Consider the following 25,624-nt stretch of genomic DNA (forward strand, 5'->3'; position numbering starts at 1 on the left):
AACTGTAATTCTGTTAAAGGTGGCTGACAAACCCCTTTTTAGAAGTCCCAAGAGTTTTCATTTTTACCAATCGTTTCGACCAGCTGATCATCTCCATCAGCCGACCGAACATACAGTTTCAACCAACCGATGAAGAGCCACTAGCCCGTTGACCTTGCCCTTTTCACCAGTGCTTTGACCCTCTCCTTCTAAGTTGTAATTGGTGTACCTTAGGTCTTGTAATGGATCGAATACTACCTAAAAGCGCAAGAAATGACGATTGTATCCTTAGTTGACTTCGGATTCGGGTAAGGACCCGACTAACGGTTCGGACCCACGGGTTCAGGTCATTACAATTATATTCTAATAAAAATTTACAATGTTATTTTATTATATTAAATTATTAATATATTTCCAATTTTTGAAATTAGGCAAGTCATCAATTTTATTTCATCTCAAATTCAAAATCTAATTACATTATGAACGGAGTGATAAATTTGTTTCAGATTGAGTATGATAAAAAATAGACTATAGTTTTTTCAGCCAAGGTCTTGTTTGGTAACGTTTTCAATTTTACTTTTCAATTTTCATTTTCATTTTTTTTCTTTTCTTTTCTTTTCTTTTTTTTTTTTTTTTTTTTTTTTTTTTTTTTTTTTTTGTTAAAGGGTAACAAAATAGGTTTGGTAACTCTATTTTGAATTTTTACATTTCAAAACTTGTGAAAACTCTTTTCATATTCCCTTCACAATTTTCAACTCTGCAAATGTGATATTCGGTTTTCAGTTTTGGTTTTGAAATACTGTTATTTTATTATTATTTTTTTACATGAGAATTAGAAAAATGTGATTCGATTATTTTATTATTTTTCACAATTAGATATTTTTTATTTTATTATTTTTCAATTAAACTCAAATAGTAAATAAAATTTAAAAATATAGTTTATTATAAACGCAAAAATGTTATTTTATTAATTTTCAATTATACTAAAATAGTAAATAATATATATATATATATTTATATATACATATATTTGTTTATACTTGAATAGAAAATTTTAAAATGTTATTTTATTATTTTATTAATTTTTAATTATTCTCAAATAGTAAATAAAATATTATTTTATTATTTTTCAATTTTACTCTAACAATAAATAAAATTTAAAAATTATTTAATTATACTCTAATAGTAAATTTTAAAATGTTATTTTATTAATTTTTAATTATACTTGAACAGTAAATAAAAATAAAATATTATTTTTTAATTAAAAAATATATATTTTATTATACTCAAATAGTAAAATTAAAAGTTATATTTTATTATTTTTCAATTTTACTCAAATAGTAAATAAAAGAGTCAATTTAAATAAATAAAAAAATCACCAAACATATTTTCTCTTTTCCCTTATAAAAAATTCAACAAACGTATTTAGTTTTTCACAGATATAAGAGCACAACCAAAAATAAAAATCACAGTTTTAACAAACATATGACAAATTTTTTATTTTTATATTTTTCTCAAAGAACGTGCCAAGTGGCAACTAATAGTGTAGGAAGATAGCAAGCCTAAAAGGTTAAATGTAGAAACCAAGGTTCAAATAATATGTTATTACTTGCAAAAAATGTAGAAACCAAGATTCAAATAATATGTTATTATTTGCAAATTTAAATTACAGTAAAGGAAATATTTTAACAAATATAAAATTAAGAAGTGTTTTAAAAAAATAAAAAAAATAAAAAAAAATTTACTAGCTGCACATACATTATGCATAAGTGCAAGAATAATAATTTTTTAATTAAAAATAAAATAAAAAGAAAAATTAGAGTATGATTGAAGAAGTGAAATGAAAAAGTATTGTAGGGAATCAAAGAAATTTGAAGAAGGAAAAAACAAAAGAGGAAAAAGACAAGGAATTGTAGAAATTTTAAATAAAAAAAATAATGTTAAAGCCGATAGCAAACCTTCTTAAGATCAAGTTTAATGTCGAGATCCTTTAATAACGAACTAAGCCACAACTCTGAATAATAGGCAAAGCGTGAAAACTGATTTATCTCTCTTGGCATTTTGCACACATAAACATTATACGTGTTGTTTTCATTAGCGTATATAATTGATGGAATATATACACTTTTGTAAAGACAGAGAGATGACCAGTTTTCCTTTTTAGTAACCTTAATTTCACTTTCCATCAAAGTAAGGAATAAATAGGAAAACACTTCTCTAATAATTAATTATCTTAAAGCTAATTTATAAATTGACCAAATAATATAATATTAATCTGATATCTATTTACCTAACCACTAATTAATGATATATATCACATGTCCAAATCATATGGGACACACACTTAATAAATAATCTTACATTCTCCCACTTGGCTCATATGATAGCTTCTGTCGTAGTTTAGTAAAATAATCATTAGTGTGCACCATAAATCAGATTGAGTTCTTAAGTTGGTCATCATATATAAATACCATGATAAATAAATTACCAATGCGAGTCATGGTAGTTATATATCACTAAATGATACAGTCTCTTTCATGTACCACAACACTAGCAACCTATTCAACATAGTCTATAAATGAGAAGTATCAATAATGATCTAACAATAATGTTTTTTTCCAAGAATATCCCTATTACCATTAAAGCAATACGTACATATACATTAATTAATAGGAAATATTAGAAACACATTTAATGAACGCAAAACATTAAAAATATATAAGCATTGTTAAGCAATCCACAATTTAAAATTATCATCATTGACTACATTAAAGACCCATTCTTTCAACATGTTTCATAAATGTCTTGGGTGATAGACCATTCGTTAATGGATTGCAATCATAAGTTGTGTGCTTATATGTTCAATAAACACTCGTTGTTTCTAAAATCTTCTTTAATGATAAAGTATTTCAACTTTAGAATATCTATAATTTTTCATACAAAAAGATTAACAATTGCAGCATAAATTTTTAGCAATCTAAAATGGTACCCATAACTCCAACTACTGAAATAAATTATGCAACAATAAATTGTAATCTCAAAGCATGCTACAAATTAAAAATTCATAATAGACAAAGTAATAATAAATTACTTTGCACTTTTTCATAATATTGTTTCTCCAACCAAAAGGAACAAATAACCAATTGTGAATTAATTATTATCTACATATTCATAAAAATGTCTTCTTAAGTGTGAGTATATAATCTTTTATCCCTTACTAACTTGTATATACATCAAACTCTACAATATATGGAAAAGGAATATTTTTCGTTTATTTACCTTCATCTAACTCATTCTTTAGGATTGCATTAGGCTGAATTTATCCCCTTTTATGTATAGAACAATATTGGTTGAACAATATTTCATACTAAATCTTTTTAGAATTCTTTTAATATATACTTTCTGTGACAATCTTAAAAATTCACATGATCTATCATAGAATATTTATATTCGTATCACGTAGGATACCTCATCCATATATTTCATTTCAAAATTCTTATAGATAACTTTTAGTTTCATATAATAGATTAAGATTACTTCTAGCAAAAAAAATATCACCAATATATAGAATCAGAAATATAAACTTACTCCCACTAACCTTCTAGTATATACACTGATCAACATTATTTTCTTAAAACCAAAAGAAATAATGGTATCATTAAACTTAATATAACATTATTAGGAAGTTTGTTTAAATCCATATATTGACATTTTAAGTTTACAGATTATGAATTCTTTACCCTTTAATGTGAAGCTTTTAGGTTGTTCCATATGAATTTTCTCTTATAAACTCCCATTCATAAAAGTTGTATTCACATCCATTTGATATAACTCTAAATCATAATAAGCTATTAATGTCATGATATTTTAAAAGATTCCTTCTTAGATACTGAAGAGAAAGTTTCTTTATAATCTCTTCATTCATGCCACTAATCCATTTAGTAAAATCATTACTGTTAATTGCACTATCTATCAAAATCAGATTCTTGCAGATATATCACATAGTCATCCGAAATAGCAGATCTCCTTTCTCTTTGAGATCGTCGTAATGTTATTCCTTATTATTCTTCTACAATCTATTCATTGGTGACAATTTCTTTATGGAATTGTTGATCATTCAATTATTCTTCGTTGTTATACGATTCAACAACTAAAGGAATAATTATTTCCTTAGAAGTTATGGATAAAGAAATGTATACCCTAACTTCTTGAATGATCATATTTTATTTTTATCACTCTCACTGACTTCACCATTCTCAATGAATCTGACATTTTTGGTTTCAACAATTCTCGTACTATGTTTAGGATAGTAAAACTTGTACCCTTTAGATTATAGGTAACAAGAAATTACTTAACATAATTCTAACTATATCCATAATAGTACGATTACGCCTTTCAGCTAGACGCTTCTGCTGTGGCATATATAGCAAAGTGTATTGAGCACAAATGCCATACATTTCAAGGAGTTTAACAAACGGTTAGAGTTTTAACCCGTTTCATCATACTTTTCATAATATTCACCACCTCTTTATGACTTTATGATTTTTACTTTTCTATCTAGTTGTTTTTCAATCTCATTTATGTATACTTCAAGAGTACCCACTACTTAAGATTTTTCATGCAAAAAATAGATATATCCATAACATCAAAAATTAACTATAAAGGCGATAAAATATTTTTCTCCACCAAAAGATGGAACATCAGAAGGTTCATAAATGTCCGTGTAAATAATTTCAAGAAGTTCTTTACTTGTTATGACTCATTTCTTTATGCGTTTGGTTTGTTTACTCTTAATACAATCCACACACACAACAAAATCAGTAAATCTAGATTCAAAAAAATCACATCCTTTACTAATTTTCTTAACATTTCACTGAATATTGTCCCAATCTTTTATGCCACAAGACAAATGAATTTTCATTAATTAAGTTACGCTTAATTCTAACATTATGTTGCAAGGTCAAAAAGGTTTTAATAAATAAACTATCAAGTTTAAATTTATAGAAATCATCAACAAGAATACCATAACTCACAAATTAGAATTTCTTGAATAAATGATAAGCGCTGAAAAGTGCGCATTTAAACCCCTTAAGCTTGAACATTCTAGAACCTTATTCTATCTTATTTTCCCGTTTTAGTCTAATTTCATGTTATTTCCCTTTTTTAGGCACTTGTCCCCAAAATAAGTCAATTCGGCTGAATTAGAGCATAAAAGATGCAATCTCAAGCTTAGTGGAAGAAAGAAGCAAAGTAGAGGCAAAGTGGTAAAAAACAGCATTCTTCGATCGATCGAACCAAGCTCTGATCGATCACACAATGATCGTTCCAACCATGCCAAGATGGATCGAGCCTTTTGTCCTTATCCTAAGAAAATTTCCCTTTTCGATCGATCCAACATTCATTCGATCGATCGAACATTTTTAATCTTATCCCCACCTACCACTTTTGTCCTTTTCTCAAAATATCCCAAAAATATCTCAGTTTTGTCTTCATTCCAAAAAGGTGCCGCCTTAGTTCGATCGATCAAAACAACCCTGTGATTGATCAAACCTCCTCAAGTGCGAGAAAAATAGAGTTCCAGCCAATTAAAAGGTGTGTTCATGGTGCAATCATTTGGAGGTCCTAATGCACGAGGTCTGACTATTGGGTGTGACATTTGAGCTACCTATATAAGGATTTTGGCCATTTTTTATAATCATATACTTTAAAAGAGAACCATATACAAGGGAGAGGTTGGAGGAGTCTAGAGATTAGAGAGAGAGACACACACACAACATTTTGGAGAGAGCTCTTCCACTCATCTAGGGTTTCTACCAAGGAGATAGCCCTTAAAGGTTGGATGACAACATCAATGAGTGGCTAAATCATTCTCTTGAGGCTAGAAATAGCCCTAACCATGCTTACTAGACTTTGATGCTTTATAATTAATGGGGATTAGTGTTATATTTTGATATATATATATATATATATAAATCTTGTTTCTACAATGATTTGTGTAGTTTAATATTTCCGATTGATCATTTAATTCTATTCATATGTCTTTGTATGTTAGGATGGATGTTCACGTGTTTATCTCTAGATTTTGTGACATTAATGCATGTCTATGTGTGTTGATACTATGAATCTAGTGATGGTCAAAGCATGGTGCTTAAATAGATTACTCTTATGGTTTGTTTGATGGTTCATACTTATTTCTTGATGGGTTATACTTCCTCCATAGTTTAATTAGTTTAATTTTCATGTCACTGGTTTAGTTGTATTGTAGTTGCCTTACTTTCTTAGATGGGAGGACAATCCATGCTTATTGTTTGATATTTCATACTTATGAATGCAAGTAGTACATTTCTCTAATTTGATGATGTACATTGATTGTGGACTTAAAGAAAGGAATAATTGTTTGATTTGATATGTTGTACAATTCAATAGTTTGGCTAGATAATGTATACTTACTTGGCCATTCATGCTTGTTAGTTCAATTAATGGCACACACTTTCATTTACAACGTCTAATCCCCCCAATCCATCAAACATTGAATGTCTAGGAAGATAATGCTTAGCGGTGAACTTTAAGTCCCAAAACATTCCTTTTATATTCTCTATACTCCATTTATTCTAGTTGCTTTACATTACTTCTATTTAGTTTAAATTATAGTTTAATTAACCAATCAAACCATATTTGATCATTCGACCTACTAATCCGACATCGATTTCCAAGCAAAATACACTCTATTTCTCTTTGGACGATCTTTACTTACCCTAACTATATTTGTAGTTAGAAGTGGTAGTGGCAATCTCTAAATTTAAACTTGGCCATACTACATACTTTTGCATGCTTTGGTTTTGACCACACTAATAAACATCATTATCAAATTTAAAGGAAAAATCATTAACATAAAGTTTTTGAAATAAAATTAAATTATGGGAAATTGAAGAAATATAAAGAGTTTAAAACAATTTAAATAAAATCTATTGTCTAAGATTAAATAAAAATGTCTTAATGGTTTCAATAAATTTTTTTCCCAATTCTCATTTGAATTTGTGGTTTAGGCCATAAGAAATCATTGCATCTATCAGAAATATAAATATTAGTAGTTAAGTCAACCTATCATGTATTAGAAATAATTTCAATAAGTAATTCGAAATATACAAAAATGAAGAGACTTATCTTTTTTTTCGAATCATTCTTTATTTTTCATGTAATTTTTTTAAAAGTGTTCAATACATAAATGACACTTTTACATTATTACATTCCTTTCTTTTAGTAGATTGACCTAAATATTTTAATTTTGGGTATTGCTCACTTAATGCCCTTTCAAGTTTCTTCCCAAATTTATTTATACCTTTTTGAGTCATGAGATAAACATAATGATTATCTTGTTACTTAAGCCTTGTCTCCTCCTAAATTAACATAATGGTCAATTATTTCATTTTCCACTTGTCTTAATAGTGTTAATTCGAAATGACCCGTACCGAATAGACAAGAAATTGATAATAAATTGAACAAGAAAATTCTCATTCACAATTATCTATAAGGTTTTCAATTTTGTAGCAATATTAGTCATCTCAAAAATATGTTCATACATGGTACGAGTGCCAACAAAAAATGCATAGTAGTGATATCAATCAATAATTTTTGTTTTGAGATATTTATCTACAATACAAAAATATTATTTTTGTCAAATATTCCTTAGCACTATCACTTTGGGGAACAATTATTCGTATAACCATAATACTTAATCTGTTTGATCTCTCCTAAATTTTGAACTTAACTTACTCATTCCATTATGAGAAGTTAGTCTTATTGAGAAGCTAAACAGATGTAGCATACGAATTAAAAGATGTCATAAAACAAACATAATAAAATAAAATGTTCACAATAATAATGCTTTGAGTTAATAATACGTATATATAAAAATTTAAATACAATGTATAAATATAGTACCCCTTTGGGTGACAATTATAAAATATTAATTATGATACTTATTTGTATTTATATATATACTTTTATTGGTCATACATTATTTAACTAAACAGATAAGTTACATTTGGATATCCTATATCTACCTAATTAAAAAATACATACAACCCCTTAATTTTCATTTAATCACTTGAAAATCAATCCCCTTTAGGGAATTATTTCTTATAATTAAATAAACTCAATATTCATGACTATCACAAAAAATCAAAAGCATCGTAATTCATAATATATTTCAATTATATCTACCACTAAAATTAATATCCATCAACCATTATGGTTGGGTCACTTTGGTAACTACAAATCTTTACATAATATGAATATTAAATTAGTTAGTAACTAATTCATTAATAATTATGTTTACTACTAAAATTAATACTCATCAATCATTATGGTTAGGCCATTTTAGTAGCTACTAACTCTCACGTAATATGAATATTAAATTAGCTAGTAACTAATTAATCATTAATTTACCTATTTAACATTATACACACATACTCATACTGATCAATTCAAATTTAGGTACGTTAAATCTCATAAACTTAAAAATTCAATAAAAATATCATTTTACTTTATATATATACCTAATAAAACATATAATTTTTATTTTCGGACTTAAAAATCATAATTGAATCAATCTAAAATTGATTCTTCATCATGTATGTATGTTTGGGTACAAAATTAATAATTTATTTGTGTGTCTAATAAAATCAAGTATCTAGACTCACAAATTATTCTAAAAATTCAGATTTATAATTAAATAAATCGATCTATAAAACTATTTAATCATTCAAATCACAAACTTCATTTATATAACCATTCTCCATTAATTTACCGTATATGTAATTAACGATATATGACACAATTATATATATATAAGTCTATACAAAAATCAACATTTAGTATTGAAATTGATCTCCTCGATTTGCGCGAAAACAAAATTAATTTTTTCAATTTATCTAGTCATGCACAGAATCAAAAAGCAAACACACAAATATAATATATTTGTCTTATTATACATATGCATACATGTGTCATTAATTAACTTTTAAGCAATTCAATTATGTTCGGAAATCAAGGTTTCCAAACCCAAATAACACACACTGATCCAAAATATTAGAAGTACTAAAATTTTTCATATAATATATAAAATTCTATAAAAATAAATCATACAACTATTTTATTTTATTTACACATATTAATTATGCAACATTAAAGGAAAATAATGAGTTCTAAACCATAAACTCTGATACCATATATAAACTTTAATTATTTGTGCAAATCATTTATCACAAATAAACATGAATCCCAAGATCTTAGTGTTGGGATTTATATGCCCTGACATAGCGAATTCCTATTTGCATTAAAGTGATAAATGTTCCTGACATATCTAAAATATTTATACTTTATACAATTGGTAAATTCAATGTATTATTTTTCGATTCATTATGGAATTGATTGTGTCCACTTAATTACAAGAGATATTTATATATGTATGTGATGATGATTAATGCATGAATATAAATAGTAATCATAAATTGTTCATAGTCGGTAATTATGAATGGACTCATAATTAATTAAGACTTGAACTGGATCCACGTTAGGTTGAGATATATTGCGAAAGCCGTCGTATGCAATTGTTCCCTATCACTGTCATGGCATTTGACTCTTAAGTATGAGAGAAGTATAGACTCTTTTATTAATTAATAATTATTTTGATTTGTTCAGCGGATACTTCGGGATCCTTAGACCGACATTTTGGGTAGTTATGTAATTAATAGTTAGAGAGTTATATTCTCAATATTTGCATCAATGTTACTTGTATTTATTTTATATTGATTATGGTTGATCACAAATTAAATTCGAAGGCCTTCATGTGTTTTTAGACAAAATGATTTATTATATATTTATTTATTTAAATTATTATTTTTCTCAAACAAATATTTTATTGTGATCGAGCCAGAAATAATTAAAAGTACCAAAAAAAAATATATTAATTAAGTAGTCGGATTGATGGCTTTATTTATCCGATAACTAATTATGTATAGAGGGGTCAAAGTGCAATATTGACTTAGAGGTTATTTATTATTTAATTGGAGTTCAATTAATTTCTTTTAGTGGAGTAAAAATTAATTAATGAATTAATTTAATTGGGTCCATGGACCGGGCCGATTATTAATTCATTCATTGTAACCAAGAAAATAATATGCCCAATAGGATTCTCACTCATAGCCCAACTTGATATTGAAATTCTATTAGATTTGAGATATGTGAATTAGAGATGGAGAATGATTTATTATTTCTTTTTCTTATTTTTATGTTGCCTATATATACATGGGTTCATGTATATTTTAGTGGAGACTTTTGAAAGAAAAAGGGATATATATTTTATCTCTCTAGAATTCTAGGGTTTATGTTCTCATCTAATGGAAGCTCTCACAAACCTAGTTTTCCAAGGTCATTCATGGAGGCTTATGAGTGATTCCTAAAGGCAAAATCATTACCAAGAAGATGGAGTTCCAAGGAGAATGCATCTAGTAAAGGAATCTACAATAAATAAGAACATTCACTTTAGAGGAGAGATCTAAGGTTTACTCAAACCTTTAATGTAAGTATTCAATCTATTAATTGAATGATACATCATATTTTATTTGTGCATAAAACTTGTCTCTATGTGATGAATCAAGATCTATGTATGAAAATCCCTCAGAAAGTTTTTAAAACTTGCACGTTTCCCAACACTTAGAACTTCATTATCTTCACATTGCTATAATGCATAAATAAATATAGTTAGATATAAATACCTCGATTCATGATAGTAAACCTTGTTGAGATCAAGTCCAATGTCGAGATCATTTAACAATGAACTAAGCCGCACTCTTAACAATAGGTAAAGCGTGAAAACCGATTTCTCTCTCTTAACCTTTTGTACACATAAATATTATACGTATTGTTTTCATTAGCGTACATAATTGATAGGATATATACACTTTTGTAAAGACAGAGAGAAGACCAGTTTTCTTTTTTAATAACCTTAATTTCACTTTCCATTAGAGTAAGGAATAAATAAGAAAACACTTCTCCAATAATTAATTACCTTAAAAGTAATTTATAAGTTGACCAAATAATATAATATTAGTCTGATATCTATTTATTTTACTACTAATTAATGAAATATATCACATGTCCAAATCATGTGGGCCATACAATTAATAAATAATCTTACAGCATCTACCTATCAGAGTGTTTTTTTTAAGTAACCTAATAGAGTTGATCCCTAAGTCACATCGAGTAGGAGCGCGCGAGAGCGAGAGCGCGAAATCGTCAAAGTATAAAATTTTGTAAAGCGGGAGCATTTTGAGAGCGTCTGTATGTTACTGTATTTTTTTCATTATTATTTAAAAATAAAAGGGTAAAGTACAACACCACCTCCTGAGGTTTGCCAAAAGGACAATCAGATACAAGTTACTCTATTTTGGGAATATGACACCCCTTCAGGTTTGAAAAAATGGACAAAAAGACTCTGATAGTGATGGATTAACTTTATTACCCTTTGATATAAAATTGATATTTTAATTAACTTAAGGGTTAATTACAACGACATCCCCTGAGGTTTGATGTATTAACAGCCATATATAACTTAGTCATTTTTTGAACAATGACACCCCCTGTGAGAATTTTGATCCAAGCAAGCCCTTAAAATGTTAAAAAGACGAAATTGCCCTTCAATGTTTAATTCATTTTTGTGGAAAAATATCAGAACTTATGAAAAGTCAATTTTGCCCTTATATATATACATTATTACATCAACACCATCATATATATATATATATATATAAAACCAAGTCCAACAAAAAATTGGGATAGCAACACCGTCGCCAACCACAGCCGAGCTCTACCTCCCTCGCCGGATCTGTCTCACCGTCCACAGCCACCGGCCGAGCTCGCCGTCGCTCTCATCGCCGGTCGCAAATCATAGCCGACTTCTCCTTGCCCGCCAGTGGACATCATCAAAGCAGAGAGTCCCTGCCGGTGGACATCCAGATCTGTCTCACCGATCCACAGCCACTGGCCGAGCTCGCCGTCGCTCTCATCGCCGATCGCAGATATCCACAACCGAGTTCTCCTTGCCCGCCGGTGGACATCATCAAAGCCGAGAGTCCCTCCTCGCTCACCGCCGCAGTTAACCAGCCCGTCTCTATCAGCTTCATCAAGCCGTCATAGCTAGTCCGTCACCGCTTTGCCGCAGTTCATCCACACCCGTGCTCTCCATCTTGCTCGCAAGCTCGCCGCCGAGTCTCCACGACCAGTGGATGCTTTGACGAAAGCCCGGCACCGCCTCCACTCTCTCTACCACTATTGCCCCTGTTCATTCTTTCAAGAAATATATATATATTTTTTTTGCCCACAAAATTGAAGAAACACATTGGATAGGCACAGAGAAATTAATTAATAGTATGTAATAATTCTCACTAAACCCATTTGCAATTTCTTTGTTTCGTTTTTTGGTGGAGGTGGCAGTGGTGGGTGGTGGTGGTTTTGGGGGCAAAATTTCTGATTTTCAGTGAGAGAGGATAGAGATATAAAATTACAATTAATAAGGGTAATTCTGTCATTTGAAGATTTGGATATTTTAAATTAAAAATTAGTATTTTATTAAAGGACAATTTAGTCTTTTCTCACCTTTTAAGGGCATGTTTGGATAAAAAATTCTAGCAAGGGGTGTCTTTGTTAACTTTATCAAACCTAGTGGGGTGTCATCATTCAAAAATGATCTAACTTGTATATAACTGTAATTATAATAAATCTCAAGAGGTGTCATTGTAATTAACCCTTAACTTAAATAACTTTGCATCAATCCAAACCCAAACCCGAACAAGCTTCTGGCCCTTTCTCTGTATCAGTTGTCCTGCATCTATCTGCATCTCTATTATAGTATTTATTATTATTATTTTTTTTCCTGTATTTGTTGGAGCTTCATTCGTCTCTGTGTTAGCTCACTTTTGATTTCTGAATCCTGTAACAAAAAAAAAAAAAAAAAATGGGACTTTTTCTCTGATCTCTGTTCTCCCCACCGGCGGCCATTCATAAAACCCTGTTATCACGAGCCACTCACGCGCCTGCAAACTTCTCACGTGGGCTCACGCGCCGGTATTGACAATGTTGTCTCTGTGGTTCGCTATGCTCTCTGTCCACCCCACGCACGCCGTCACTGTCGTTTCTGTTCCGCCGGCACCGATCAGAGCATAGATTTGCTCTTTGTTTGTTCATAATCTGTCGGCAATCTGTTGCTTCTCAAAATATGCTGTAACAAAATATATATATATATATGTTTTCCATTCTTGATGCCGACGGCCCTTTATCGATCATCGCCATCACCTCTGTTGTAGAGTTTTGCCGGCGATTCCCGGTTCATTCCCGCCGCTTCACCGCCGTCCTTGCTCATCGTCGAAGCCAGACCTGTCATGCACCGTCGACGGATCCATTCAGTTTTGTTACAGATCCGGTGTTGTCTTGTTCTTTTCTCTGCCGTGAGCTATCCTCCTCATCGCCGCAAGTTTCGCCGTTCGCAGTCGTCGGAGCATGCCGTCGTCAACTCCTTGCACGCCGAACATCTCACCGAAATCGCGACTCTTCGAGTAGTTGCTTGCCGCTGCCATATTCAGTCGTCATAAGCCACCTCCACCACCGGCCGTAATTAAAGACAGTCCCCGTTCCCACATTCCTTTTTTTGAGTGCACGCGCATTCTTTTTATCTCCAACAAAAAATAAGGGTTTACAACCCCAATACAGAGACCAAACAGAAGGTGCAGGGGGCGGGGAAGAGAACGGTCAGGTGATTTTTCGGTGGCGATACGCAATGAAAGAAATACTTTGATGATGGTGACAGATTGTTTTGGACGGCAACGCGAGACTGGACTACTGAGAAATAAATAACTGTAACGAATAACGACAAAGAGTTTGGTCATTTAATTATTTTTAATATTTTATAAATAAAATTAATAAAATAATAAAATATAAAATTACCTTTTCACATGTTTTAAGACTATGTTTAACTTGCAAATCTCGTAAAAGATGTCATTGTCCCAAAATATAATAACTTGTATCAAAGGAGTACTGTTATACTTTATCCAAAATAAAATTATATGTTATGAGATATAATTTTTGTCATTTTTTTATTATTTATTTAATTCCATATGTAAATATATTCATTTATTATTTTTTCATGGTATATGTAATAACAATAAGTTAACTTTTAAATATATATGTAAATTGGTGGTGGGTTTTTTATTTATATTCTTTAATATTCATTGACTTTGGGTCTTTAATTCTATTTTTTTAAGCATATATATATTCCAGCTGCAAAGCTCAACCACACATGGCCCTGACATATAAGGACGCGTGGAAAGTAGTCATAATGGGTATGTTGTGGCAGGGACGTGTGGAATGCTTTAGTTTGATTTGAGTGAATTCCTTGAGGAAGCGCGAACTCTAAAGTCAAAATCGCGAATTCTAGGAATTAAATTGGCGAATTTTTCACGAATTCATTCTCGTAAATCCACATGTAGAGTCTGGGAGCGAAGCCTCCTCATGCGAATTATGTAACTATGATTGATCGTATCATATTCCTTCAGACTAGGTCGCAAGGGGAAGACACCCTAATGTGGTGATCGATAAAGTAGAGAAGAAATGGAGTGCAGACGTTTCCAGCTAACCCTAAATTCAGCAAACAACCTGGAGGACGTCTGGGAAACCTTCAGCATGAAGGTCTATGCAGGGGTTTGTTTAGCCAACATTACTACGAAATTCACTCCAACGGACAGCGAAGGTGAGATCAACCCTGTATGGAACTGCAAACTGAACTACACCATAGGTGATTCTGCAGTGTGATGTGACGGCGTATCGGTGGTCATACAATTGTGGTGTAGGCGTACGCTAGGTGACCGGTATATCGGCCAGGTGAGCACGACAGTCAAGGAACTCTTCGACCGTGCACAGCCGTTTGGAGGCGCTGTCCAACTCTGTTTTCCGGTAACAAAGGATGGTGAAGTCTCGCAGTGAATGCTGAAGTTTAGCTGCACATTTGGAGAGATAGTGTTTGTTAAGAAAACCCCAACGTGGCAGAGATATTTGATGGCTGGAGGTTTATTTATGTTGAAGGTGGGTTTTGAGGGTATGGGAATACCCGGAATAGATGTTGACATTCCAATTTTTGATGATGATATTAATAACCTTATTGAAGCACCAGAAGATTAGTCTACAGCTACTCAGTTAGTATGATCTCTTCTCCTTAAAAGATAACTTCAGGAATTTAGGAGTACTTTTGGTAAAGCCAAGAGTATGTTTGTTGTTGTGTTAGTTTGCTTTCAAATTCCATACATATATGTGTGTGTGTGTGTGTTTGTTGCTGTTGCATATCAGCAAGATGGTTTAAATAAAGTACAATTGTATTTATGTTTATGTTTGGGATCATCCAATTGGTGGTTTGGTTTGGATCATCCAATTTGTTGTTGTGTTAGTTTGCTTTTAACTTCCATATATATATATATATATTTGTTGCTGTGTGGTACAATTGTATTTATGTTTATGTTTGGATCATCCAATTGGTGGTTTGGATTTGAGATTTGAAAGAAATTTAATTAAATTTTTAAATTAAATTTTTTTCAATTTCAAATCTAAAGTATTTTCGCCCGTAACATTAATTTATTTAGTTTGGTTGTATATTGTTTAATTTCAAATCTAAAGTATCCATTCGGTATTTTCACACGCAATATTAATTTATTTGGTTTGGTTGTATATTGTTTTTAATTTCAGTTGGGCCATGTTGTTGAAATGTTTCTAGCTTCCGGTTGAATGTATTTAAGTTAGGATTAGCAGGTGGATTTACTACACTCTCTTTAGGTTTAGGAAAATCAAAGAGTCCTGCATTATCTCATTGTATGCGTATAATAGAGAGAGAGAGAGAGAGAGAGAGAGGAGAGAATGAGAGGTTTATGGACGTGGTATCAAAAATTTTAATCTGAATTTAAATTTCTTGAATTTTCTAAATATGACACCACTTTGCCTTAACTTTCTCTCTATACCCAACTTTTTTCTCACCTCTCTCTACCCTAGCTGCCGCTCCTCGCCTTCCTCCCTCTGCGACCTCCCCACTCCCTCCCATGGGAATGGGGAGGTCCCGATCCTTACCACCTATTGATTAATAATCTCGGTGTGCTGTACATATCCTGTTCGGTGTCGTGACCCGGATTTTTATTCAACCCGGTGGGTCAGCGATGAACCGAAGATTGACCCGATAACGGATCCAGATGCGAAAGTAAGAAACAAAACAATGGTCTCTCAAGGCATAACACATCTCTAAGACTCTAAAATGACCTTCCATGAGGTCATGGGATCCAAAGGAATAGAATGCAAAGGCAAAAGATTGGAAAAATGACAGTTAAGTCCCTAGGGGCAACGTAGTCAATTCTGAAGATATGGATTTAAGTGCCACCAAGCACACCACTGGAAAGACAATGAAAAACAAATCATGATGGACTTAAGAATCGCATGATTCGGAGTCCAAACGAAGGAGAAACGACGAGATGAAGGAAAACGAGCAAAACCCGTAAATCAAAGGCAAAATGGTCAATTCACAATGAAAAGGGGAAACTTGACTCAAAAAAAGTCAAATAAGGTGAAAACAACCTAATCTAATCATTACACAACATTCCAAGAGGTTCCAAGAACATTGGACAAGAATCCCACAAAACGCCCCTTCCCGGTTTAAGCGAAAACTGACACCCTCTCACTAAAACATGGATAAACCTTACTATGATTGGATTTTTAATTCATGGCTGGTTTCATTGGAAAGCTGACTTTAAGCTCATGAATTTAGGCTCAAGAATCATCCCATTTGGGTTAGAAACGAAGAAGTTATGGCCTTTTGAAGTCGGAACAACAGTGCTGAAACTGAACTGAAGCAACTCTCGGGATCAGGCTATTTTGGTCGACCGAAATGACCCATTGGATGACCGAAATGGACAAATTTTGTGCTGAAATCATGTTTTCAAGGCTTGGTTGTATCGGTAGACCGAAATGAACCATCGGTCGACCGAAATAAGCCATCGGTCGACCGAAATGGCCCTGAACAGTGAAAATGGCTACTGAAAATGCATGTTTTGAAGTTCAATCAAAAACCAAAAGGCTTCGGTCGACAGAAATGCCATTTCGGTCGACCGAAATAACTCGAGAAAGTGCAAAAATTTCATGTTATGCACTCAAGGCTGAAGTCTACTTGGAATCCCCCATGGCATGTTCAATTCACATAATATGCTAGTGTGTGATAATGTGAACATGCACGCAATTGTAATATGGATATTTGAACGTGTTACAATGGTCCATGGCCTCATTACACTCCATTTACAATATTTGACATGCCAAACCTCAAAGTTGGAAAGTTTACATTTCAAAGGCAAAACTTGGAATTTAAATGCATATACTTGAATTTAAAGGTTTATGGCCCTTGGTCTCATGTCATGCATGTCAAATACATTGAAAAGAGTGTACTTATGTACACTTTACATACATAGAATCAAAGAATGTAAGTTTTGTCATGAGAAGCTACTAATCATCCAAGGCAATAAAATCTTCAAGTCTTAAGTCTTGTACCTGAAATATGCCCCAGTAACGTAGGGGTGAGCAACATAAAGCTACTCGTAGGAGATGAGCATGCATCGACCTAGCATTTTACAATTTATATCACCTTAAGGTGAAACATGTTAAAGGGCTCATGCCGCCTAACGACTATGTCATAGTGAGACTTAGGGAGCATCCTAAGCTACCCTAGAGTAATTTCAACAAGAATCACGATATATATACATATATGAAACGAGTCAAGGTTGGAATAATCCAAAGAACACAACACAAAGGGTACAAGGATACAAGTCAACAAGAATTACATTTCCAATGCAACTAAACAAGATTTGGAATAATCCAATTAACACGATAAGTTTACAATTTACTATGAATCACATTATCTGTGCAATTTACATGATTGGAACATACTGATTTAACACGAAAAGAAGAATACACAAAGTCAAGGATAATGCATAAAATCTATGCAATGCAGCAAGGTAGAGATATTCCATAAAGCACGACAAGAAGAATGCTCAGATATAAATTAACGAGAATTACATTATTGATGCAATTAACATGACAAAGAGTATACTTGAAATCATGAATGAGGCATAATATTTATGCAATGAAACAAGATTGGAGCATTTCACATAACACGACAAGTTTAAATCTTCAAAGAATGACAACTTGAACTTTAAGGAGTGAAATCAACCAATGTGGGAACTCGGATATCGCCCGGATTAAAACCGTACTCTTGGGATCACTTTAGGGCTACTAACCCATCCCCTAGTGCACAGTATAGTGTAGGAGGACATTCCCCCGTACTAGAACCAAGTTCTAGCCATGACAATTCTTGATTGATATCCCAAGTCCCAAAATCAACAAGTTGTGTAAGTCAAGATTGTATCAAAATACAAGAAATGCATTAACCACGTTTCATGCACAACCAAGATTTTGGAACACACAAGTCATGCCCTAAGTTCATCAACTATAATGGCATGTAAAATGTCAAGAAATCATAGTGTGCAACTATATATACAACAACCAAGTTATATAGCACATGGAGTTCATTGAAATAAATATACCACAAGTATAAGATACATAATTCAAGAAATTACTAAGCAACACATGAGTAATTAAATCATTCCAAGACAAGGGTGCATGTTCATTAAGTACATTAATGAAACCTAGATACAAGAGGTTACGATGCTTGATAAAAGATAACAGTTCATGAAATTCAAGTCAAGTTCACTAGTGTAACAAGAATTCATATCAAGGCATGATTAACTCGATGGAAGCATATAAAGGAAATTTAATTTACTTAAGAGATTAAATTATCATGATTAAAAGGTAAGTTCAAGTATTCTACAATGAGACATGTCAAGGATTATGTGAAGAACAAGTCTAATATCGAGTTTCAAGTTCATTTCATTCAAAACACAACCATGTGAATTTAGTTCCATATAAAGGAAATAAATGAATATAAGTTTCAAAACTTATCCGGTTATTCTTAATTTGATACACGTAAAGGAACTTGTCACGAAAAACATGAATCCAAGTTAGAAACTTAATCAAGACCAATGAGCTATTAAATGGATTTTAATTATTTCATTTAATTAAAATCTCTAAGTTTTGAAATTCATCCAAATGATCTCAAATTTATATATGTTATACAACATGCCAAGACTTGATTTGAAAATACGACACAAGTGAATTCCATCCAAGAGAAGACCACGAGTATTAAACTTTAATACTAGAAAAATAAATAAATAAAAGGTTTCAAAACCTAATCAAATATTCTAGATTTAATATATGTGAAACCATATAACATGCATATCAAGAATGTCAAGTCGGAATTCCAATGGGGTGAATAGTACACCCGGAGCAAATTAATTAATCAAATTAATTAATAAATACTAGATTTAAATGTCTCCGATTACTCTCAAATACACCTATGTTGAAGAGTATATTAAAGCCTAACATAATATGCTAACACACGTTGATTTCAAACTAGTTAAGACCATGTTAATTAATCTTTCATTCAAGATAAATATTAAATAAAATCTTTATTACTTATTTAAATACTCTCAATTTAATATATATCAATGAGCATATTATGGAGTAATATAAAACCATGCTATATGTTCAAAACAAGTTATGAGCAACCGGGAAAATCAAATCCAATACAAGAAAATTAAATAATAAAATCTCTAGATTTCATATTTAAGCATGTAATCAAGTCGTATAAGCATCAATATTATGCTATATAACAAGAATTAAACCTAGAACATCCCCTACCTAGGTTTGAGATGAAAACCTCAAAGGCCCACCGAAAAAAAAGTGTTCCGAATTCGACGATACCGAAGGGTTTTGTCGGGGACTACACCGAGAACAAGAATCCACAAGAAGCCCCATGAAAATCTCAACTTGACTCCAAACCCGAATTCAAAAAATCGTCGGAAATAGATTCTAATAAAGGCATAAGATGCGCGGCGTCAAGATAAGCATTAAACGTTAAAACCGAAGACTTTTCATCAAAGAAAAGTGAACCAAAAGAGGAGAGAGGAGATGGAAACCATGGCTGCCATGGTTTCTGGCTAGAAGAGAGGAGAGAGAGAGAGAAAAATCTAACTTTTTCTCTTAAGGCCTCCTATTTATAGAAAATCTCAAAAAGTACCTCGAAAGGGCTCCGCCGGGTCTGAAAAAGTGGAATTTGAGCAGACGTGCTTAAACGAAAAAAATCCATGAACAAAAAATATTCATATTGAGAAAATATGGATAACAGAAGAAACGGCGTCAAAAACCGAATCCCGAGCAGAGAGATATGCGCCGAACAAGTTCGGCGACAACTAGGTCCAGAAACTCTGAAACTGGAGAAAAACGACCAGAACGGAATTCTATGAGTACACGACTCGACAAAATATGAAAATTAATCCCGTACAAGGATCCAGGCTCCAAACAAGATATTTTGCAATAACTTTCGTTAATTGCACAATGACCCCTGCAAAAAGGTTAATTGCAAAACTGCCCCAGAATGAAAATATCTTCCAAACGATATTTTCTTAGATACCCCTAAAATAAAATACCTCCAAAAGATATTTATGAAAAACACCCCAAGAAAAGAAAATAATTCCAAAGAATTGTGCATCCATGCCGCTATGGACACCAGGAGTAACCAGAGTACTTTCTTGCAAAAGTAAAGATACGTATTTTGTGGAAACCACTCAAGATCGAGATGTGTGAAGTCAAAAACTAAATTCGAATACGAAAAGTAAGGTTATGCCAAAAACTGACAAACGGGAATAAGATAAAATAGGGAAAAGGACGAAATAGTGCATAGTGTCCGAAAAGTGAAAAGTTGGAAATGACTCGGTCCGCAAAGGAAGTTGTCAATTCATGGAAAAGAGTCTCAAAAATCATTTACAAGCACTCAAGATGACACTAAGCGACAAGAAACTGAACTCAGAAAAGAAAAATTAAACGAAAAAGATTCATTCGTAAAATTTCAAGAAAAGAAAATGAAGGAAAATTTCCGGGTCATAACATTCGGTGGATGGATTCACGCCATTTTTTATTGTTTCTCCTCACTGTCATCGAGGTTTCACTGTGAGCAGCGTCTCTCACGTTTCATTGTGAGTTTGTGTTCCCGATCTCCTGATCTGTACCGTTTCCGAGGGTAGATGGTTGTTGGGTCAACAGAGTTAGGTTTGTTTGTCTGCTCCTTTTTGAAGCTTTTTGGTGTTTTGTGCTGGGAGTGGATCTGATGCATCTGCGTCCTTTGCTGACGTCCTGTGCTGGTGTGTTTGGTCCTCTCGCTAGTGGTTTTTTCAGTGGGCTCATCACTGACGTCATGGGATCTTTATCTAGCAACTTTTTTTTTTTTTTTGTTTTGTTGTGGTGGTTTTCCTTCTATAGCTGACATCTTTTCTTTGACTTGTCAAGACTGTTGATCTTGACTATAAGAGGTGTTAGTTAGTTTTGGGATGGTGTTTTCGGTGTTTTTGATCCTCTATCTCTAACCGATGTTCTTGATGTAGATGTCGTATAGCGTATGGCTTGTTTTCTTGCTAGGGTTAAAAAATAAAAAATAAAAAATAAAAATAAAAATAATTTTTTTTTGAATATGGACTAAATCAATAATTCACTCAAGAGGCTAGTTTCAAGAAATTCAATCGGATCTAAAGACGTTGCTAATTTATATTATGCTTAAAGAATCAATAATGTGAAAATTGAAATTATGGTGAAGGAGAGTATTGGTATAGTATTTGAACATATAGGAAATTAACTGATCAAACAACATCAGTTGATAGATTTTAAAAAAATTCTGTCCGTAGAGGTGCGAAAAGTGCATTCTAGTCAAATTTGGTCTCTCTTTTTCTTTTTTTCTTTGATAACCTAATGTCCAGAGTTTTACCCTGACTAATTCACAAAACTTGTAAAAGGCGTCCTCACATGAATTGAGTAAAATTCGAAATATATTCTCAAACATGACCCTTAAAAAATTATTTGCTTTTAGGAGGAATCTATATGAGACTTACAATGAGATGTATAGATTATTGTCCAAAATTATTTCAAGGGAATTATGGTCAAAATTTGCTTTATAGGGCTAGGTTACCCAAGGCCTTTGTAGTTTACATAGTTCCATGTAGCAAAGTCATCCGCCACAAAATAGGTTTTGTGGGATATTTTCTGTGATTGTCATGATTAAAAAATTATTCATTGTAATCGTTGTAATGGATGGTTACAAACACTTTAATAAAGGAGACTTATAATAGCACCAAATAATTGATATATGTGTTTTGGACCTTTGGTGGAGTAGTTGTAGCCGTTGTAGCACGTCATCATTGCACACTTCACCAAAATATATATGCAATGAATTAAAGTAAGTTGTACTTATAATAAAATAAAAAAATTCATATATATGTTTTAGGGAAGTGTTTATAACTGTTATAACGTCATTGTTGTAACGATTGCAATAAATAATTTTTGTCATGGTAGTGATCTCGAAGTCCAAAAAGCCAAAGCCTTACAAGTCCAGAGGGCACCCAATAACCAACTCACAATTACCCAGTTACATTAACGGCAAGCCAGCAATGAACAGAGTAATATGAGTAACACAGAGACATCAACCGATTGCGAATGCAATTTTCAATCAACTTCCATGTCACTTCCGAGGAGGAGCTCTTCCCAGTAAAGGTACGCTTTGTTCCTTTTTTATTTGTGTAACCTTTTATTAATATTATAATTTTTTTTTTTTTTTTGGAAGTTAATAATATTCTATGTTCTTCCTTTCTTCTTTTTTCAAATTGTATGTTCATTTTTAGTTTTAAGATTTTTGACAATTTTTATTCGGTTTTAGGTATATTTTGTTTTATTGTGATTTATATTAAATGTCTCAGGTAGTTATCTATTAAGAAACTATTAAAAATTGGAGGATTCACAAGATTGAATTTGAAAATAATAAAATTAAATTCATCAATAATATAAAATGATTCGATTTCAGGGCACTAAATCCATATAAGAGGATAAGTAGGGCACTACTTGTATAAGGCTTATGTGAACCGTTAAAAGAAGTTTTTTTTTGACCTTTTTTATCTTAAAAAAAAAAGAAAGTAAGTTACACTAACATTTTCTGAAGTTTGGACAATTTACACATGGTAGATCGTTTGGCTTTTATTACTTTGACCTCTTCTGAATTTTGGCACAAATGTTCAACAACACCACTGTTGTTAACAAAAATTTTCAAAATGATCATATTACCCTTCACTTGTATGAAAATACAATAATAGTCTTAGGTGTTCTAAAAGATAAACCAAAATACCCTTCACCCGATTCATAAGATTACAGTGTACACTAATATACGAAAAAATGTGATACCCTTCAATTTTCACGCATAAGTTGATCAGGCTTATACACAAAAATTTGGGGATGTAAAAAGCAATTGATAATAATCAAGCACATATTACAAAGGGATAATAATAAAAGAAATAAAAGTATAAATGAATTTTAATTAATAATTAAAAACCATCCATAATAATCCACAATCTTTAAAACTTCATTTTTAATACAACTCGGGAATCCTATAAAAACAGGGACCCCTAAAGCCAAAACAATGATTCGAAGTCTATAATCCAAAATCCATAAAGTCTAAATGATAAATAAAAAAGTTCTTATTCTGCAGTAACCGGGAAAGTGGATGATGAATGAAGTCTCTAAACTGCTGAGTCCTCAACCATGTGACTGAAACTGACGAGGACCTAAAATATCAACAAAAGTGGATAAAACCTACGAGCAAGTCCTCTTTATTACGACCCAATCAGAGAACCGATAAACTAGTCATTTCTAACCAAAACTGTCCCAATAATAAATAACCATACATAAAAGATAACAAGTGTACAGTGTATAGTGAACTCAACCATAGCTGGGAGGAACAAACTAGATACACACATAATGTATAGGCCATCTACCATGCTCAGGAATCAAATGCCTATACATGAAGCACATAGCTTTGCATCACATGCCCGAACATTAAATCACTTAGGAAAACATGCACGAAAAATAAACCACATACCTAGACAACTCAATCATATCTTTAGCAACATATCCAATGGGTAAAAGTATAACTGCGTTTATTAGTCAGCCCACCGTGGTTCCACTATAAACAATGCAAATTACGAAATGATAAGTTTCATTTAACAATGATAAAAAATAAAAATGATTAATATCATTTAACATTAAGAAAGAATAAATATGATTAATATCATTTATCATAATACACCATAAAATTTCAATATGAGTATTATCATTTAACATTAAGAAAAAAAAAATATGATTATGATTTATATCATTTATGACATACACCATGTATTTAATTCAACCATTCCCTTTCTTAATTTCGGCGTAGTACAATATCTTACGCGAACTACTCTAAGGTCGTGGTGATCTAGATAATACTAACCAAATTATTATTAATTTGTGTGATTATAAAGTTAAGAGAAAATGCTAGTGAACAGGATTTTATTATAAGTTCAAAAGAGTTCAAAAGTCAATTTTTGCAAGCTAAGATCAATCTCACATCCCTTAAGATCGATCTTAGATTACCCTAGAATCATTACAAAAATAAGTCAGGTTCAGTCCAAAAAAGATCGATCCCAAGCCCCCGGGGATCGATCCCAATAAAGTTACCTCGGATCAATCCCAAGCCTCCTAGGATTGATCCCAATAACGTTTACCTGATATCAATCCCAAGCCTCCTAGGATCGATCCCAATAACGTTTACCTGATATCAATCCCAAGCCTCCTGGGATCGATCCCACGCGCACCAGAAAACAAATTCGCGGGTCATAGGTTCTCGATCCAGTTTTATTAGTTAAAGTGAAAACTGATGAAAACAGAGACAATTTCTAAGGCCTACAGAAGTTAAATCATGTAATTACAATAAATCAAAGTACAAAACCTAATTTAAATAAGATTAAACATAAATTATAGATTTAATTTTTAGTTTAGAAAACTTCAATAACGTTTGCAAATCTAAATCACATTCATGAAAATAGTAAGTTAAATAATTAAATGATGATCATAAACACACTACTGGTTTTTAACAAGGTGAAAGGTTTATAAATTCAAAGGGAAAGAGAAGAATAGGGACTTGCCTTAGGATTTTGTAATAAAATGGAATCGCAAGCCTTGCCGGAGTCCTCTTCTCAACGGCGGCATTCATGGAGTTCGGTCCTTTGCCTTCTTTCTCTCTTGTCACCTATCCCTCTCTTTGTCACTTCTCTCTCTATCTCTCATTTACTCTCTTTATAGATATATGTATAACATGTATAATACGTATAATATATACAATAATATTATTACTCCCTAATTTATATACTAGAACTAAGAATATTACAAAAGGATTGGGCCTAAAATATAATAAACCGAACTTGAAATGATAGGCTAGTCCACATAACCCATAGTCCAATGATTAACCTATGGTCTAATTATACTAAATTCGGTTCAATGCGAAATAAATTAATAAACAATCAACAAGACAGAAAGGGTAAAATAA

At 32.0% G+C, this 25,624-nt stretch overlaps 1 long non-coding RNA gene across 1 annotated transcript; it reads right to left on the minus strand.

Moving 5' to 3' along the window:
- Window positions 1-23,548: 23,548 nt before the first annotated feature.
- Window positions 23,549-24,226, minus strand: LOC132273767 (uncharacterized). The gene is made up of 2 exons (XR_009470246.1): window positions 24,143-24,226; window positions 23,549-24,058 (listed from the first exon to the last, which is right to left on the minus strand). It is a non-coding gene; the product is annotated as an uncharacterized LOC132273767 (long non-coding RNA).
- Window positions 24,227-25,624: the final 1,398 nt, after the last annotated feature.

Source organism: Cornus florida, unplaced genomic scaffold (assembly GCF_030987335.1).
Source record: "Cornus florida cultivar Cherokee Brave unplaced genomic scaffold, ASM3098733v1 CherokeeBrave_3.0.0_Hap2_Chr09, whole genome shotgun sequence".
NCBI lineage: Eukaryota > Viridiplantae > Streptophyta > Magnoliopsida > Cornales > Cornaceae > Cornus > Cornus florida.